Genomic DNA, 17,524 nt, shown 5'->3' on the forward strand with positions numbered 1-17,524 from the left:
CACCCGCTGCCTACTCTCTTAGTCCCAACAGGCCAACTGTGTGTACCTTTCAGATGGAGGGTCACCAGGGGGCTTTCAGCACCATGCAACGGCGACCGCAACACTAGCGGCTTGTCCGCTTATGTAAGGGGTGAGTAAACCTAATGTAGACCCACCCGGCGGCCACCAGGAGCGATGAATGCTAGCCCCCCGTACCCCTCTTACCGACCAGTCCTTTGTCCTAGCCCGCGATAATGTTCCGCGGCTCCGGTCCACACCACTTTGCGTGTTGGATGCTCTTACGTCCTGTCCGCTAGTGAATGGCCCCAATAACGTTGTTAAATTGCCTGGAATTGAGACATGTGTTAGTACATTGCAATGAAACAGAGGCAGATTTAAGGAGACCAAGTTTGAATACAAGGAGACAATTGAATCCCCCTGTTACCTCCCTGTTGCTGTGCACCCCAAACAAGTAATATCAGCACAAATCACCACAGTATCCCTCTTAAAAAACGGCCAAACCTAAAGCATACAGGCAAATAATGCAACCTGTACATGCACTGTACTAAACACTTTCCAAAATGTCACCTAGTATTCACTAAATTGTACGCTTTGTGTCCCACCCCAGTACAAAGAATTATAAATCAAACACTGCAGAGCGGCATAAAACGATTAGATAGATGCACTTATGCAATGCCTTTTAATCAAAATTGCTGGTCGACCCTGCTTCGCGCCCTTTAGTAAATTGTGCTCGCGAGCGGTAAACAATTGCCCAATAACGTTGTTAATTTACAATTAGCGTCGACGAAAAGAGCTTAAAACCATAATCAGGCCTTTGCAAAGTTGCACAGAACAGGCGCCCCGTTTTTTTAAAATTATGACGGGCATACAATAATCCACTGTTGCAGGTACACAATCCCCCCCCTCCCCGTATTTCTACCGCCGCTCCCGGCGTATCTCAGCAGCGTCTGAAACCCAATCGCTCCCACCCCCCCTACGATACCTTGCAGTCCTTGGAGATGGGTATCCCAGCAGCGTCTGGATCCCAATCGCTCCCACCCGCCCTACAATACCTTGCAGTCCTTGGAGATGGGCCGCCTCGCCACCAATCTACTACCGGTCTCCACTCGCGGCAAACCGGTGAACGATGCTCCGTGCCTGGCGCCTCCCCCTGCTCACACAAGGCGGTTCAGAAAACGATCGTCCGCACACACGACAGAGGCGCCCTCCGTGTCTCCTGGCCGGATCCCTCGCGTATTTCCGGCGCCAGAACCTGCCAACAAAGCGGGAAAATATTTAAAACAACAAAGGAGCCCCGCGCTGCCCTCCGTATCTCCTGGGCGCTCGAACACGACGCGGGAGATCCTTCGCCTATTTCCAATGTTAGGACCTGAAAAAACAAAGCGGGAAAATGTTAAAAACAAAGAAGCCCCGAACGCGGGGCACAACGTTCAGCGAGGGAGCGTCCAGGGACAAGGGGGTCTCCTGGGCGCTCCCTACCTCTTATTCCCGAGGGGCCGGTCGGCCCCTCCTATCGCCCGCCCCCCCTGACCCGGAACCACTAAATTGAATCCGGGTCAGGAGGGCCGCCGGCCAATCGGCGGTGGGCCGCACCCCCCCAGGGCACGCCCCCACCGCCGAATGACCACAAGGAGAAAGGGGGGGCGACGGTCGCCGCGCCGCCATGCGTGCGGGGGGGCCGAGGGCCCCCCCTTTTCATAAGCTGTCGCTAACTGCTGTTAGCGACAGCTTGCTAATATGGCGATAGAATTATCGCCGCTTAGCGGCTGAAAACGGCTGCTAAAGCGGCGATAATCTCTTATCACCCTCCTTGATAATATGCCCCAGAGTGCTGTCCCGCTACAGTTAGTCCCTAGTGAATGAATTAATTAATTTGTATAGCGCACAGCGCCTCCAGTGAGTGTCCCAGCGCTAGGAGTCCATACTAAGGTACCCAAATTCTAGAACTCGCAGGATACAAATAAACGGGTCTTGAGGACTTTGCTGAATGAAAATTCATCCTTGACGGAACGCATCGCAATGTTGTGTGTTTCCTGCATGGCCCATTGTGGTTTTCATTGGTTAGCCTAACTGTGGACGTTGCAGGTCTAATTTTTTTCATTGCACACGTTCGTATATAAAGGCACTTGCTTTTATGCCACATTGTACTTTCACACAGAACCTGCATATGTTTTTGCTTTCTGTTCTTTTCGTGGGATTTAGTCTGCACACTACATACAAGAGCAAACAACAATCAGGCACATGCATCAAGAAAAGCTTTTACGAGTCCTTAATTGCGATTATTAAGGAATCCCAATTAAGGACTCTTAAAAGCCTATGCATGTAGGAATCGCTATTAAAATAGCGATTCCTAAACATTCCTTAATTGCGACTCGCAAATTGCGAGTCATAATTAAGGAATGCCTCCCCATTCATTCCTATGGGCCTGCAAGCCCATGGGATTGAATGGGAGATTGCACTCACAATTTGCGAGTATCAATAGGTACTCGCAAATTACGCATGCAATTTCAAGGGTGCAAAGGTGTCCAAAGGACACCCTGTTGCACCCCTGAAAATGCTCTGTGCACACAGGTTGCACACACACATGCCCCAAGGACATGTGTGTGTGTAACCTACAAAGTTTTTGTAAATTACCATCAAGATCAACTTCATGGTAATTTGCGCCCCCTAATAGCGAAATCGCTATTTTAAAGTGGTTCTTGCATTGCATTTAAGGAATCGCAAATTGCGATTCGCTCAATGCAATCGCAATTTGAGAAATTGCAATTATTTGCGAATTCTCAAATTGCGAATGCCTTGAACCTTGATGCATCGCAAATGCCCTTTTTGCGGGCGCAAACGGATGATTTTTGCGAATCGCACTGTTTGTGCTCGCAAAAATAGTTGATGCATGTGCCTGAAAGTTCCTTTTTATTCTTTTTGTCCAGGCACTAGCACCTAGACATAAGAAATCCCAGAGATCTTTCATATATATAATCATTTAGCTTTAGTAGCAGGGGAGGGGGGCTAGGTGACTCTGTCCTATAAAAGGACAGATCTTTTCATGTCATATGGATTATTAACCATGCTAAGACTATTGTTATTACGCATTTGTTTTCTAATTGTGGCACATATACTGCATTTCCAAGCACAATAATTTAAATAAGTATTCTAAACTTCATTTGTGTCTCATGATTATCTTATTGTGAACAAGTACGAGTGAGAGAGCAAAAGGTTGTTTCCGGTTACCGCGATCCGTGACAGGGCAGAGAGTGATGTGCTATGGGGTGCCAATTCACTTGTTTCTCTGGTAAGGCAAGGAGGGCAAGTGAGACACTATAGCTAGTCGAACTCAGATTCATAGATACTGAGGTGGTATGGTGACTCAGTCCCTACCTACTGATGTTCTATTGTACCAAGCATAGTTGTGTTCCAAAGCAGAGTTCCTGCAACATGGCGCCATCAATGTTTGATCTGGAATGTACTTGCGGGTAACCTGAGTAGTGCTTGTCCACAATACCCTAACACCTATTACTGGAGACGTCCGTGGTGCTAGGGATTTCACCTCCACAGTTATTAGGCAGCACCTAGTTCTGTTGGTTTTTAAAGCTTGAATATTAAAAGGTTTATGCACCTTGATTGTGCTTCGCTTTGAATCCCTTTTTGGTGCGCTATGGCTCAACCTGTAGCTATTGCCATTAATTTCCACCCAGCGGTAACTCAGCATTTAAGACAACACAGATTATCTAATGCAGGGGCTACTGTAATTTTTGTAATTGATGTTGACGCAGCGTTCTGCTTTGAAGTCTTTTATAATTGAGTCACTTTCCCGGCTGTTCACGCTAATGATAATACTTTCCATGAATACACAATACCACACGATCCTGCTGCATATCACCCATATACTCTTACTGAATTTCCTACTACCATCTGGGAACACTAGACTTCATTTAATGATGCCCTTCCCCTCATGCATGACACTGTTTGAATGGGTCCTACAAGTCTTGAAAGGGCCACTGGGTTGGCACTAGTGGGCTATACCCCGTATTCAAATTTAGGTAATATCAATTTACTACAGACTCGAGTTTTATATAATGTTCTTATTTTCTTATATAGACGCATTACCCACTTTACTGCACGTGCCTTGCTGGCTAGACCAGCTAGGGTTGCCCTGCAAGGACAACCTCAGGTGCCCGCCGGTCATGTTATCAGTTCCGTAATTGCTAATTTAGTTATGGGCAAACGGCCCATAAAATGTAAAGAAATACCCTTCTGGATTGCCCAAAAAATAGATCAACTTAAAGCTATGTTTCCCCTTACGGGACCACAAGACAAGCACTGAATTTTGACTATGTGCTTACCCAATGACCTGGTTCTCCCTTTTGCCGACAGAAATACCTAGGGGACTATTTTTGGCACAGTCTACACGCTTTTTCATGGCACTCCCTCGATGGCCATTCCACTGAATGTCCTCAAACAGATACAGAATGAGCATGGGGCAGGTCCTGCCCTCGATCTGGGGATAAAACCTGTAGGAAATGTTCCCTTTGTCTCCAAAATTATTCTTTCTAATGTTAAAAGTGAAGCAGCATAGTTGGCAATGCGCCTGCGACTGTCGTGGTTGCAGTAGCCGGCCACAACAACAAGTTGCGGGTCATCCTTGCTAATGTATATGAATCTTTACGACTTAACAGTTTGGGAAGCAGACCTTCAGTACCACTGCTTGGCAATCCTAGCTCTGACAAGGAAGCCAGACCTACCCATGAGTTTCCTAAGAAACCACACAACAAATCTAAACAACAGCCAAAACCCAGACAATACAGAGGCACTCTGCCCCAGAATCCTCTGAGAGGCAACACGATTTTCGTGTTCGCACAAAAATGAAAACTCTTGACAGGTAACAGATTCCTGATCCCCATTTTCCTTATTACTTTCAAGACTCATCTGAGCAACAGTACGAAAGACGAGAGTGATCTGATCACAGACAAGTTGAGTACATGCAACTGAAATGGGAATCACAATGCTCGTCTGAAGTGAAGATAAAGAATGAGGATAGACCTCCTCCTTATAAATTCTCTTTTAAAAACAAGAAAGTTGCAGCATTAACAACTAATGCCACTGGCAGTGAGAACCCTACTTCTGAACAGGTTTTGGGTGGTGAATCTCTTTGACAATGCCGCAGAGGTCACCATAGTACGCTGGAGTCTCCAGCAATTACTGGTAGCGAAAGCCACTGAAACATTTATTACAGTTGAAACCGCAGACACCTCCATAGCTCCCCCGGACAGACTATATCTTTTGGATATTCAAATTTGAAGATGATTTTAAATGCACCATTAAAGCAATCTTCTGAGACAATTTAAGTACATTGTATGATATTCTCTTGGCAGAGGTCGACTGCCCCCCCACCTTTTGTTCTTGCATGCCCCCAGGGAGAGGATGTCATTCTCGCTTCTTTTTCACACCTTGTGCTTCATAAGGTCAAACAAGCTTAAGCTTCCGAATGGAACCCTGCTTTGGCCCCTGCACTTTATCGTAACCATACAGGTTGGGATAAGGATTCTCCTTACCACATTATTCCTATAGGGACTACACCTCAGGTCCAACCACAGTGTCTCATCGTATGAGAGGCTAAAGCACCCATTAAGGTAATTCTTTCCCAACTAGAGTACCAAGTTTACTTGAACCCTGTGTATCTCAAATGAATAATACTCTTTTTCCTGTTTTGAAAACGTATCATTCAAATCGCATTGTTTCGGATTACAGACATTTAAATAGTCATACACGGACTTTTGCTGTACAAAATTCACATGGTACGGCACTCATTAATAATGTGGTCCACAAAAAAATATAAAACTACCTTGGACATTTCCAATGTTTTTTCGGTCACAATTTAGCCCCAGAGAGCCGCAAATAGGCTAGATTTGGCACCCGTGGTTTTCAGAGGCGATACGCCTGACTTCCTATGGGCTACAAGAACAGCCCAGGAATCTTACAGACACAAGTTATGTCTTCATGACATCCACCCTGATGCTCCTTCCTATAAGGATGATATCTACTTAACGGATGACAAATTAAACTAACATTTGGCTAGCGTAGAACGCCCAATACCTCGATTTGCAGACCTTGGTTCAAGTTTAACTTCAATAAATTGTACATTGCCTTTGTCATTGTCCTTTTCTTAGGCTATGAACTCACCAATGAGGGAAAAAGTCTTGCCCCTCATTTTCTAGAAAAGCATGCTCAATTGCAGCCTAGGAGTACACTTAAACAATTGCAGTATCTGCTGGGCTTTTTGAATTTTGGCAGGATGTACATACCTGATAATGCACAACGTGTTAAACTTAATACGCCCTGATTTTTCTGCTTCATGCTTGATGTCTGAGCATACTGAAACACTCAGGTCTTTACTGTCTGACTTACTTGAAACATGCCATTTACATACACGTGTCAATACTACGAACTTGGCCATCCATGTCTTGCCGGGTGCAATTGTTTTTTGCCACCTTTGTTGATGGTGAAACAGTACCCATTGCATATAAATTGCAATTGTATAATTCTGCAGAAATGCGTTTTGCTTCTATTGAAAAAAGTCTCACTGCTGTACAAATGGCCATCCTTAAGGATTGGCCACTTGCTCAAGGTAAACACATCATTGCTGTTTCTCGAGTGCCTGCCCTGGAGGCCGTCATGAAAGCCAGCGTTCCGAATGCAAAAGCCCTCCACCGTCGTTGGATACAATGAGCTATGTCCTTATCAGCGGTGGATGTTGACTTTGCCCCTTTGCAAACACAAGAATTTCTGCAATGTGAACCCCTTGACCAATATAAGTCTGTCATTTATACAGATGGATCTGCACAACCAGCTATAGGATCTAAGCAGCAATATTCTGCTGCATGTGGCATAGTTCTAGTCCCTATTTTCAATGGCGCCTTTCACCCTCAGACTACTCACACACAGAGGCAGATTTACAAACCCGTGTGCCACTTTTGCGCCACAGCTGCGTCACTTCTGTGACCCTGCGGCGGAGTAAAGCTAGCGCCATGCTGTGGGGGATTTACAACATGACACATCTAGGGAGATGCATTACGTTGTAAAGCCCTGCACCACATGAAGCCTGCGTCAGGTTTCATGTGGGCGTTCCGGTGCAGGGGGGTGGGGGGGGGGGGGGGGGGAGGGTGTTCCGGTGGAGGAACACCTCGGAAAAGTGCCGGAGTGAAATCTACAAGATTTCACTCAGACACTTTTCCGACCCCGCTGTGTCAAAACCTTGCGCCTGCTTGAAGCAGGCCTAAGGTGTGTCGCACCATGTGCAAGATAGGCCGGGTTGGCACAGTGCTGGAGTTGCGTCACGCCCGCTACACAACTCCAGCACTGCGGCAATGTTTCGACAACAGATGCAACACGCATCTGCATTTCCTTGCGCAATAATGAGCCGCATTGTAAATGCGGCGCATCCGTGGTGGCGCAAGGATTGTGATGCGTGTCCCAAGTTTCCTGGCACATCCCTGCTGATGTGCAGGGATGCGCCAGTAATTGTAAATCTGCCCCATAGTGTCTTGGAGTCTGCACTGCACAGTAGCTGAATTGAAGGCTTTACTTCTTGTACTTGAAAATACGGATCTGAGATTCCCCACGCTTATTGTCTGTAAGATTCGTATTACTGCATACAATCTTTTAATGATAATTTACATTTCAGAGATTCTAAAGGTATCACAATAAAGCACAAACTGCTTTGTGTTAAAATGGCAGATTTTAAGGATAAGTTGCCACATGCTCAAGTAATACATACTTTGAGTCAGCAGCGTGTCAGAACACACGCCGTAGGGAATTCTCTGACTGATGAAGCGGCCATATCTGCAGTAGCCACAGCTAAAACTGCAGCGGTAACCTGCTCTAAAACATGGGTCGACAAGGATATCTTGGCTGCCGTGAGTGCTTTTATAAAAGGCACCCCTTTGCCTTTAGAAGGTTTTCCTTCTAAATATTCCTATAATTTAAATGACCAACATGTTCCTTATGTAACTATGCCTTGTGGTGGTGATCATATCATTCCCAACACAGACCACAGACATGATTTAATTATAGCCGCACATGAAGGCTTAGCTTCTACGCATGCCGGTGTGGCTGCCATCATTTACCTCTTACAGCAAAGATATTGGTGGCAGAGCTTATACCAACAAACTAGAAAATATGTTTTAACTTGAGACATTTGTAAACAGATCAAAAGTTCCACTGTGTCTCGCCACCACTGACACATCTGTTTATTTCCAACCAGCCTTTTGGCTGCAGTTATTCAGATCACTGCGGTCCTCTGATTTCCCGAGGGTAATTCCGTTGTGGAGAGAATGAACCGTGACTTAAAGCAGTTCTTAACAGCTGTAGTTTAGCTATAGGGTGTGGTTGGTTGAACCATCTATATGAGGTTCAGCTACCTTTAAATAACCTCCCTAAAAGATCTCGGGGTGGGCAAAATACTTTTTGGCATCAAGATGTATGTTCTAGACCTTGATGGTCCAGACGTTGTGGCGGCTGCCAAATCCTTTATTGTAGATAACCATTGTGCTGTCTAACAGGACCTACAAGAGTTCCATGACGGTAACTCACGCAAAGATGTGCCTGCATCTCATCCTTCTGCAGTTGCTCTTCCAGTTTCTGAATGGATTCCAAAAATAAAGGTTCTGATTCAAGAGAAGGTGGCCATCAAAAAGGAATTCCGGCCACTGACTGTGCTCCTGTTCCGATCCTTGGCCTTCAAGGTACCCATACAGTTATTTTGCCACCTCTCCCTGTATATAAAGACAATCGTTTTGTCACCATTGAACATGTCAAACTACACTATCTGGCCGATACTTCATAGTATGCCACGGAATAGCAGTTCTTTCCCACAAGACTTTTCTTTGCAGCCTGTAAGCACCACCAATGCTGATACTCCCCTGCTGAGACACTATAGCTAGTCAGTCTCGCACTCTTAGATGCTTAGGTGGTATGGTGACTCAGTCCCTCCTACTGATGTTCTATTGTTCCAAGCATAGTTTTGCTCCAGAGCAGAATCCCAGCAACAGCAATGGGAAGGTAGTTCCATTCTTTAACATCAAGAATCATGATGGAACTTCCACCCTGTCTAACACGCTGGAACCTCAGAGTTAGAGCTAACAGAGACATAAGGTTCCTAGCTGGGAAATTATTAACCACTCTGTCAGAGAGGTATCTTGGACTGCATTTGTAAACAAAACCTGATAGGTCATCAGGAGGGTGTTAAACAAGATCCTTTTCTTGATTGGTAACCAATAAAGTTCTTTCAGATTCTGCAATACAGAAACAAACTTAGGAATGTCTAGTATAATCCCTTTGGCCGTATTTTAGACAATTTAAAGTCTGCTAAACAATTTATCGGGTAGACCCAGTTAAAGGATGTTACCGTAGTCTAACCTGGAAGAGACCAACCTATGGACCACTGTTTTGTATGTGGCTAAACAAAGGAAATCGTGATTTAGTTTTTAAGGACCGAGGCAAAGAAACACATGTTTCAACTACTGATGGGATTTGAGGTTGAAAATATGACGTGTCACCAAATTTGACACTTAGGTTCATTACCACTGCCTACGGTTCAGGGGGAGGAGCAACAACCATGTGAATTTATTCCCCTCCGGGATCACCTGCTTTTTACAACCATTTCTGCTAGGCTCCTTTCTCATTTTTCCAGAGAAGGAAGCCTGTTCTGATGAGTTGTGAATATTAATACTGGTTTAACTTCTCAGGTCAAAATTGCTTGAGATAATTTTCCTAAGAGGCCCTGGAAAGGAGAGTCTTTGATTTTTCAGAATTACATTTCAGATGGCACTCCTGCATCTAGTCAAGAACTTCAGATAGACATGTTGTAAATTAAGTTACTGTGTTTACTGTTACAGGATCGGTGGTAAGAATCATCTGAGTGCCATAGCATAAGAGATAACCTTAAAATCATGAGATTCTATCAGCAGAGGTAAGGGCAATATAAATGTTAAATAAAGTGTGGCTTAAAAAAGAGCGATTCAGCACCCTGAAATGTAACTGATCATTGGCTAAGGAGAAAAAGGTAGTCAAAACCCCTTGTTCAGTCCCTTCAAAAAATGATTTATTCTAGCCCCAGACAGAACTGCTGACCCGATCATTTCCAGCTGCTGCAGAAGAATGGAATGAGAGACTGTGTTGAATGCTGCAGACAGATCCAACGGGATCAGGACATTGTTCTTACCATCACCCAGTGCGATCTTAATAGCCTCTAAGATTTCCAGTAGAGCTGTTCTTTTACTGTGACGTCGGTGAAAGACAGACTGGTCAGGATGTAACAAGGTAAGCTGACAACTGGATGTTAATTAGTCTAAGATTTTAGACATTGCTGGCAATAGAGAAATTGGTCTAAAATTAGACAGAATTGAGGCATCTGCTATAGGTTTTTTCAATAGAGTAACCACCTTTGCCTTCTTCCAGTGTTGGGGCACCATGGCTGACTCTAGGGAATTATTAGAAAGTTAATGAAAAAAAGGAACAATAACCTCCAGTAAGCTACCTAAAATTGCAGAAGCACTTGGTCCAATGAGTCATTTTGGGAATCCAATTTACATTCTTGAAGGTCTTGTCTAGTTTTCTCAATTGAAATGGTAACAAAATGTAATAGAGAACAAGGGTGCATGGTGGGAAAGCACCTCATAGGCCGTACCTCTGATTCCTGCCTAACTGTAGGGAGCGTGAAATCTGCCTGGGTTTTTTTCTCTTCTCAAAGAATGAGGAGAGCTTATCACAAAGCTCTAGTGAGGCTGGGGTTTCTGGAGTGCAGACTTTCGAATATACAAAACATTTTGCAATTTTAAATATTTTCCAAGGGGAATTTTTGGCCAATTCTATCCTTTCTTCATAATGATACAAGTATGATTCCTGGATTACTTTATGGTTATTCTTAAGCAACAGTTTGAAAGCAAGTTTATCTTCTGACAGATAATACAGCCCCCATTTCTCTTCGATCTGTTAACAACCCTTTTTTATGTTTGGGAAGTTGTAAAAACTATGGGGCAGAAGGGACTCTGTGCCTTGTTTTTGTAGACTTAGGGCCCGATTATGATGTGGTTAGGAAAGCATTCCCACCTAGGGCCTGATTATTACGATGCAGTTAGGAAGGCCTCCTAATGGCATTAACTCCTTCCGAATTGGATCAGGAACGTGTCTTACCGACCGAGGGCCAGGAACATAGGCTCCCATAGAAGTCAATGGGAGTCCAACCAAAACGTATCTGGAAGCACCCGGATGCAACATTCTCGGTCGGTCGGACTCTCCCGGTCCGAGTCATTCGGAAACCATTTTTAAACCGATTCGATCGGCAAGATTTCCTAACCGCAATGTAATTGGACCCTAAGTGGGAATAAGGTCTACTTCAGAGCGTATCCAAGAGTTCACTAAACCCAGGTCAATATCCATGTCACCTAAGAACTGTGGTTCCATTTGAGATCATAACCTTGTGAATTCAACATAATCCACTTTGTTCAAAGCATGAGCCACTATGGTAGAATTTCCTGATATGTCTCTATTTGACTCTCCAAAATCCCAACTGAATGGGATCAAATAATGGTCAGACCAAGTTAGCTCTACTGGGAGGGGGGGGTAGGGGGGGGGGAGATTGGGGGTCGGTGGAAATCACCAGGTTAGAAAAAAATCACATCAAGTTTATTTCCTTCCTGATGAGTAAGAGCGTACACTTTTTATTGGAGGTTGAAAGCTGTACAAGTTTCCAAAAAGGTGGCATTCAATCTTTGATTTTTCTTATGAAGGGATTAAAACTATCCCAATATTATACTTATACCAATCAGTCTTTCAGCATCAATACCTCTGCTATGGAGAGCCAAGAAAATGGATCCATCCATTCAGAAACTACCACATAAACATTGAGCCTCATTTACAAGTGCCCAAAATGTTGTTCAAACACTTGCCCTCCTCCCCCTAGAGTTCCTAAAACTAGGGGTATTGGAAACTCTGGGTGGGAGTAGGATGGGGAGTACCAGGGTATTATAGGTACCCTGTATCAATCCTTGCCTATTCTAAACCAACCCACATCTCCTTAGCATAATGTTAAATTACAAGCAGAGTCATGAGTAAGAGAAAAGGTTTATTAAAAAATGGAAAATCAACTAGCAATAACCATGGAAGAAGGGTACCCGCTGCAAGTGCCAACTGCAGGAGCCCCAAGAGTCCACATGCCATTTGCACACCATTACATGCTCCCTCTAGACTCTAGATCCAGCACCATATATTTTTCGACACCCTTCATTCACCTTCTTGAAATGCAACCATCTGTAAACTCATTCACGTGTGCCACCTCACAGTCATCATCTGGGTCATGACACTCAATCAGTTTCAAAGGAACCTACAACAAGCAAGCTGCCAGTGTGTTCCTCACTATATCAGCATTCTCATCCACCATTTAGTAATCAATGGTGTTGCTTTATTCACACCCTTTATGTTAAATCAATCCACTAATGACCTATGATCCATTTAAACAATTTGCTCTTTACCCCACAAATATGGGTGGAAACATGGCACACCTACCATCAAGCTAAAGCTTCCATGTCAGTAGTAGAATAGTCTGGTTCTGCACCATGTACAGTCACAGACTTGTAGGTAACCACCATCTCTCTTACACCTTTTTGTTGGAGGCCATAATTACTCACATTGTTCACAACAGCAGCATTAGTACTTAGGGATATATCTACGAGCCTCTTGCGCCACTGGAGCGTGACTTATGATGACTATCCAATGGTGCTAATCACAAAATCATATCCATGAGGCCACGTAAAGCCACTATGCATGGCTCTGTATGGCCTCATAGATATGGAGTAAGGCAATGCAGAGCAAACCGCTGTGTTGCCTTACTCTGCGCTCTGGAGGCGTTCCATGGGCGTTGGGGTGGGGTTTCCCACGCTACACCCATGGATTTTCACACTTCCTCAAATTTACAAGAGCAAGGCCAGGTCTGGTGGTTCGGTGGACTAATGCGTCCACTGAAGGGGCCTGTGTTCAACCTCATAGTCACAGGTTGAAATCCCAGTCGATCCACTCAGCCTTTCATCCATCTGAGGTCGATAAAATGAGTACCATTGAGTTGGGTAATAAGTAACATCTGTTATTCAGTGCTAACATACCTACGGGTGAATGTGCGCTTTCCAAATACATATGTAATGTAAACCAGGGTAGTGCCAAAACCTTACGCCTCCCGAAGTGTAACAAGAAGAAATATCTTTATTTTTCGTAGTTTTTTCCTATTTATATGTGTGCTGCATACATGCACACACACATAGAAAGAGGAAAATGCTTCTTAGGATTGTTTCTGTGCAGGAAGGTGACCCTTCCTGTACAAAAACAATCCTGCCTACAACACAGGCACCCTTGAACCATGGTACAAAAGATTCCTGAGTTGGAGCTAGGCTGCTGCAACGGTGCCAGCGCAATGGGAAAGGACAGGAATGCATCATATTACATAAATACATACATTCCTGCCTTACACCAAATCCCCATAAATGAGGGCCTTAGTATCAAAGGACTTCAAAGCAAGTGCCAGTGACATTTTGTCTTTTAACTAAACCAAATCTTCTTACCAACCCAAACAAACCTTTCTGATTTCATCATTAGTCTTCTTAAATATTTTGCTTTATCTGCAAAACCTGCAATAAGTTTTGAATACTATTCTACTAGAAGAAGGAGTGCGTTATATTGTGGTTGAGGATCAATGCTACTTGTACATATATGACAAATGCCAGAGTAGTGGCATTTTGATACAATTCATCACCAAATTAGTATTTCATAGTGCAAAGTAGGTGTTGAGTTTGCTGTTTCGAGTCCAAGAAAAGCTTTATGTTAGAAATGGGGCTATCCAGTTGGCTGAGATAGGCACCTTAGACCAAATAGGGACAGATCTTCAATACTGAGCTTCAATTCAGCTCCCTCACTTGCTGCTTTCTCTGGATTCGACATGGCGAGTATGTTTCAAGGATCAAAAATAGAACCAAAAACAATATGTGGCTGCGTAGTGGTCTGCACTGATCCTTGTGATGTACACCAAGCACTGTGGGTCAAGTACAGATACAGGTTCGGATCCCACCACTGACCACCAATGTTAGAAATGGGGATCTCCAGTTGGCTGAGGTAGGCACCTTAGACCAAATAGGAACCCTTGCTTCTAGTCAGAGTAAGGGGGATACACACTTGTCGATAAACCCTGCTCACCCCCTCGGTAGCATGGCTCGAGCAGTCAGGCCTATCTCCGATGGCAATGCGTAAAGTATTTTTACCAACACTCACAGTAATACACACCACAAATGGACTCCACACCGGTTTAGAAAAATAAATTATCTTTACTATACGTAAACTAGACTAAAAAGGCAATGTCTTTAGATAGATCGTTGCAAATGCGAAAAATTGTTTGTAGAAATCAGGTGGCACCCATGGGGCCACCTCGGCGTTAGGACAAAGCAAAGTCCAAAGTACAACATTGCCTGCGAGGCTTGCAGTGGGAGGTGCGGAGTCACCCAGGCTCCCGAACAACAGTACCTCGGACAGGGATGTCGATGACGGTGCACGCCATTGGCGAAGGACAATGTCGTCTCTGACAAAGTTGCGACATCGGCGATTCTTGTGGATCAGAAATAGATTCTTATCCTCTTGTGCTTACACACCTCCCGGTAGCAGAAAGGTCTCACACTCAGTTTCAGGTCCTCCTAGCGATGGGAACTCCCAGCAAGGAAGTTCAGAAGGTTAGCAGTGAAGTCCTTTTGTGCCTGGACCTTCGGAAACAGGAGGCCAGCTCTGCTCAGGCCCTTGGAGACTTTTTCCTTCAGAGGGACACAGCACTCAGCACAGTCCGTCTTCAAGCAAGGGGGCACAGCACACAACAAAGTCCCTTCGTTCTCTCCTTGGGGGAAACAGAAAACTGCAGGCCAACCCCAAACACACATCAAGGGCAATCTTCTCCTGAGTCTATTCAGCTGATCGTCTTCGGCAGGGATTCCTTCTCGATCACAAAGGTGTCTATTCAGATGAGTCTCAAGTTCAGCTGTTTCGGCTGTAATATTTATACCCCAAAGTCTTTGTTCTCAATGTGTGAGGGGTCCTGGACCCAGTTCGAACCAGTTTGGGGTGCCTTCGGCCAGGGCACGTCTTCTTCTTTTGTGAAGGTGTGCCAGGGTCTTCGGACGCACCACGCGAGGTGAAGCCAGCTCTGGGGGTGGCAGGCACAGCCCTATTCAGGTCCGGGCGCTACTCCTCCCATCACTCTAAGTGTCAATCAGCCTATTCAGCCTAGCGCTAACTCATCCTGCCCTCCCAGGGACCCCGCACACCTCTCCAGACCCTGTCACTCACAAACCAGACGGCCAATTCACAAACAGGCAGAAGCACACTGAAAGGTTGAACACGAGAATATCCACTTTCTATAAAGTGCCATTCTCGAACACAGAACCGAAAAAACATCTGTCCTACAAGATGCGTTAACAAATTCTGAGTTCAGGGGTACTAGACTCCAATTTCAGATCTCGTTCCTATGGTCAGATAGGCCGGTAACCAGGATACGCTGCCTTCCCCATTCTGTCGCCCCTCTATAGTGAAAGATGAAGTTGGCGGTCTTTCACTACCAGGACATGCCACCCACACTAGTGCATGTTCTGCCTTGTTCATACACCGCACCCTGCCCAGGGGGGTACCTCGGGCCTACTATAGGGATGACTAACGTGTACGAGAAGGGAAGGGTAAGGCCTGGCCGGTGTGGACACCGGCCAGGTCGACGGTGCAGTTGAGGCACTGCGCACATGCACGGCGATGGCCGGCCTGAGACATCGTTTCAGAGCTACTTGTGTGGGTGGCACAATCCGTGCTGCAAGCCCACTAGTAGCATTTGAGTTACCAGCACTGGCACCTGTAGTGCCCTTTACTAGGGACCTACGGGTAACACAAATTTGTCAATCATGGATAACCAATTACAACATAATTTCTCTAGGGAGCATGCACACTTTGGCACTGAACAGCAGTGGCAAAGGGCCCAAAGCATGTAAACCATGTGTCAAAAAAATACAGGAGGAAGAGGCAAAAAGTTAGGGGTAACCACGCCAATGATGCCAGGTCTAAGACTTTATTTTTAGCAGAACTACATTAGTATAAAAGTAGTATTCTTTTAGGTTTGTAAGAAACAGCTGACCTGTTTTGCCCCTGTTGAGCTTGGGCTATTTCAATCTGGGTGTCCATTGATGTTGTGCTATTTGGCATCGCATACCCATGATATACCACAGCCACAACACTCTGACAATCTCTACGGACCCCACTTACTAACACACTGCCAGCCTCTCTGCAGCAATGCACAGACAACCTCAATGGAATAAACTCTACCAACTTAGAATTGTGAAATATGAATTCTGCGACACTTTGTATTAACAAACCACCACTGTTCCGGCTTTAGCCATATATAACCAGAAATCTTTGTTCCTCAACCATTATAGTTAATTTATGAATATGCCTAGGTTAAGAGTCATTCGACTAGATCAAATACCACCTTAAATTCTTGCATTATAAAGGTGGAATCTAGAAGACCTAACAAACACCTTTAGCGATTAATTATACACTAACAAGGAGTGCTGTTGATCTTTATCAAATCGACTTTAAGCTCTCACAACTGCCTTCACCAAATATTCTTTTGGAGCAATGCCATCCTTGCTAATGCGATGGGCCATGTAGTCCACTCCCATTGCACCACTTTTACATTTGTCCTTTTTTTTCATCATTCATGCTCTACCCAAATGCACACATTTAGGTCTATTGAAGTCTATTTGATCTGTAAACATCCTTAGGCTCTTATTGGCATGCTCACCATAACAACAGAGGCAAGCTACTCCAAGGCCTCTTATCTCTTCATTTATTTCTTCCTCTTGCAGCCTTGCCAATTCTTCCAACAAATTATCCCTTGCCATAAGAAGGATGATCTGCATTTGATGGATGTGCAGAAGAACTCCCTCCTTCAGAATTATCTTATGGGCAAACATTAACTTCTCACAAATACTTCTGGGCACACGTTTCAACTCAAACTCAGACCTCTCATCATGACTAGCCTCAATGGTCAAAACTTGTTCGCAATAATTGAGATCAAGGTTTACATTTAGATGGTGTGGAACTTGCCGCGCTGCGAAATGTCCACTCATTAGGGAGGCTCTGCCGGCTGAGCGAACAATCCAACACTATCCTGAGTGACTGGCCTTTAATAATGCCAAGAGGAGGATGTACACATTCACGATGAGATCGTGCACCCGCCGATCCCCAGTGGCATGTATACAAGTTGATATAGCAGATACTGTGGTGAGTGACGCACCAGACCTCCGGAGCCGGGAGGCGCCATCATGCCTCATAGTGTGCAGCAGCAACAAACGCCAATGACTGTACAGCACGCTGCGAAGGAGATCCATAGACCCAGCCCTGCTGCCACAACAAACGTGTGATCCTGAACCGAGCTGGTCAGTGAAAATGCCGCACCCACAAC

The sequence above is a fragment of the Lissotriton helveticus genome, chromosome 6 (genome assembly GCF_964261635.1).
Source record: "Lissotriton helveticus chromosome 6, aLisHel1.1, whole genome shotgun sequence".
NCBI lineage: Eukaryota > Metazoa > Chordata > Amphibia > Caudata > Salamandridae > Lissotriton > Lissotriton helveticus.